At 34.3% G+C, this 3,918-nt stretch overlaps 1 pseudogene; it reads left to right on the forward strand.

Moving 5' to 3' along the window:
* The first annotated feature begins 261 nt into the window (after positions 1-261).
* On the forward strand, positions 262-3,918 carry LOC102608748 (gibberellin 3-beta-dioxygenase 1-like; annotated as a pseudogene).

Here is a 3,918-nt window from a genome sequence, read left to right on the forward strand (position 1 = left end):
CATTGGCAGGTACAGTTGCATATAGCATTCTCATTCCTTAATTTTCATACCCATCTTATTTTATCATTAATTTTCGTTCTCAGTTTACTTTTAAGACTCACACGCTCTCACTATATAAATACTCTACAAACCATAGCATGTTTCTCATCTTATCATCCTACGTTTGCTTATAGAAACTACTATATGTCCATCATTAATACTAATAATCTTTTTTGGCTCGTTCGTAACATCAAATAAAATTACAGTCTTCTCAATTTCATCATGTCTTCAACACTATCAGATGCTTTTAGAGGCAGCCCTCTCAACCTCCAACACAAACAACTCGACTTTAACTCACTCAAAGAATTACCCGACTTATAAATATGGACACAACCCGATGAGTATCCCGCCGGCCACTCCTTAGCCTTAGAATCCGTGCCGGTTATCGATCTCAATGACCCTAATGCCGTTAACGTTAACCTCATTGGCCAGGCATGAAAAAGTTGGGGTGTTTTTAAAGTCATAAATCATGGCACCCCCACAACTCTTCTTGATAACGCGGTGTGTACAAGTGGGAGCTTATTCAATTTAGCCACTGAACCAGTGGCGGACCTACACGTGGGCTAGATCGGACTGTAGCCTACCCTAGTCCAGAAACAATTATTTATACCCCTTACTTTTTCATCAATTTAGTAAAATAATAGAGTTTTTATTTTATTTTCATATATGTTCCTAACTCAATTACCCTTATGCAAATATGTCCCTAACTCAATTACCTTATGTTTTCATCAATTTAGTATGACAATAGAGTTTTTATTTTATATTAAATATGTCCCTAACTCAATTATCCTTATGTTTTCATCAATTTTATATAACAATAGAGTTTTTATTTTATTTACCAATATGTCCCTAATTCAGTTATATTATTTTCAATTGAAGTTAGTAGCTTATTTTATAAAATGATTGAATTATATATTTATTGAATAGATTGAAAACATTAGGGAGCTAAAATTTTATTACTGCTTTAATTTATTTTTAAAAACTTCTAATTGTAAAAATATATGTCAATATAATATAACATCGTCACTAGTATTAAACGTACTTATAGAAACAACATATAGTAACAATTATCTATATTCCATAAATTTTTTATGTGAATTTTTAGATTTTATTTATTAATTATATTAACTAAGAGGACCAGTTAGAAAAACAAGTTTGAGTATTTTAAGGAGATTTTGATAGAAAAATCATCAACATCTAGTTCTTTAAATAGAGTTAGAGCGCTTGATAGATAAACAACTGCACCCAAATACTTTTTTGCTAAATTGAGTTTAGTTTATTATTGAAACTTTTGACCAATAGTACTTTTACCGTTTAAAAGGATGAATAAATTTTAATTATTTAATTTATTAAGTCTCGTAATTTAGTACTTCACTTCAAACATAAAAGTTTTACTTGCAATTTTAATTGATTGTAATTACATGTATTGATCTATTTTAATTTGAAATTCTTAATTGATTTTTTAATCCTTATATAATTACATGTTATTATAAGTTGTAATGTCAAATTCTATAATTGAAAAATAGTGCTTTCATATTTGAGTTGCCTTTTTTCTACTCTTTTTTTTATAATTATCTTTATCTATAGTACATATTTAGAGGGATAAGATTCTTGGTGTTCCTTCTTATTTAATGTACTGATTTCTACATATAAATTTTTATGTTCGCTTCAAAATATAAAATATAAAATTTAGGTCGGGGTAATATTAAATCTTGGATCTGAACAAAAGCTCAAAGTTGCCCGAGCAGCTGATGGTGTTGAAGGCTATGGCTTCCCAAGAATTTCTTCATTTTTCTCTAAGCTTATGTGGTATGAAGGCTTCACTATCGTTGGATCACCACTTGACCATTTTCACCAACTTTGGCCCCAAGATTATGGCATGCACTAGGGATGGCAAAATCCGAGTCCGAGTCCAGGTTTGGCCTTCCCAGTTCCGAACTAGGACACTAAAAGGTTGTACCGAACCTGGATTTAAACCCGATTTTTGTGACACTAGGTCCGGTACGGGTTAAACCCGGAATAATTTGGGTTTCCGGATTACGGGTTTTCAACCCAGATCACATACAAATAAAAAAAATCAAATACACTTTACAAATTTAGAAAATCAAATTCTACACAAATCAAATACAAAGCAATAAACCATTTTAAATTTACAGATTTTAAATTGCAAAGCAATAAACCATTATAAATACAGATCCATGACATAACATTCACAAAATATAAATCCATGTCTACAATTCAAAATCCCGATTCACGGATTTAGTTCACAAACTTCAACGATCGACGTCTAGTGAAGTAACGAACAACGGCTGTTGATGATATGATGACGATGAACACGTCACAACCGCGAGTGCGATTCGCAAAAGGCGGAGAAACGACAGCCAAAACCAAGATCACGATGGACAAACGGAGGCTGATGATGATGATGATGAACGTGAACATAGCAATGCAAATCGATGACGAGTGACGATGATGATTTGATGAAGAGAAGAACTGAAGAGAGATGAAAAGAATGATTGGATGAAGAGAAGAGAAGAGGTGAAGAGATAGGAGAAATTAGGGGGTTGTGAAAGTGTGAACTAAATTTAGGGCATTGGCCTTTTTCCCCCTTTTTATATTGAAAAAATAATTTAAACATAATGTTGAAATAAGGATACCCGGGTGCGCGTTCCGCATATGCGGGCTTATACAAATCCGAAACTGGACCCGCAAACGTCTGGGTTGACCAAATCATATCCGGATACCAGATTTATTTTAATCCGGTACAGGTTAAACCCGGCCCAGATTATTCGAGTTCGTTTGGATTCGAACTAAATCCTGGTTAAATTGTCATCCCAAGCATGCACTAGTAATTTAATCGCAAGTGGACGATCATGCACCGATGCACGTATAATTTAGAAAAATGATATTTGTTTAAAATGGGCACATGCAGGGCCACGGAAACGGCAGCTCCCTACTGCCGTTTCTATTAGTAATTAATGTGTAACAAAAAAAAAATAAAATTATAGGGTCAACTTTTCAAATGGTCTATTTTGTTAATAAAAATTTAAATATTTAATATATAAAATAGAAAAAATAGGTTTGAACCTCGTTAATTAACAACATTTTTTTTTACTATTTTATAGACTGCTTTGATATTTTGTATTATTCTATTTTATTATTATTATTATTATTTTTGTTTTCGCAGTAATGTCATCGAAGAATACAAGAAACTACTAAGAAAGGAATGAAAAAGCTAGCAGATAGGCTGATGTGTTTAAGTCTGCGTTCACTCGGCACAACCAAGGAAGACATCAAATGGGTTCGTCTTAGAGGTGATTTCAAAGATCATCCTTCGGCTTTAAATTTGAATTACTACATGGCTTGCCCAGATCCAGATCGGGCTGTGGGTCTTGCCGCCCAACCGACTCGAGCCTTTTAATCATTCTATACCAAAACTGCGTCAGCGGGTTGCAGGCACTGAGAGAGGTAACCGGGTGGGTCATGGTTCCACACGTTTCGGATGCGCTTGTTGCCACTTGCCAATGTTGGGGACTTGCTCCAGATAATTTCAAACGGGTTATACCCGAATGTACTCCACCGGGCTGTCGCAACCCCAAAGAATAGGCTATCCATTGCCTATTTCTATGGGCCACCATTAGATGTCCAAATCTCTCCAATTCAAAATCTAGTTGGCCGAAGTCATCCTCCTCTCTATCGGCCCATTACTTGGAGTGAATATCTTCGCATGAAGGCAAAACACTCACTTGTTAGAGTTTGAACTCCTAAAATTTAGGGTCAATTAAAGAAAATTGCTTAAATATTAAACTAGCTCAGTACAGCTAGTGATTATAAAATTTGTGTGTATTGGGCTTGCCATGATATGGAAACACCAAGTTT

This window comes from Citrus sinensis, chromosome 7, assembly GCF_022201045.2.
Source record: "Citrus sinensis cultivar Valencia sweet orange chromosome 7, DVS_A1.0, whole genome shotgun sequence".
NCBI lineage: Eukaryota > Viridiplantae > Streptophyta > Magnoliopsida > Sapindales > Rutaceae > Citrus > Citrus sinensis.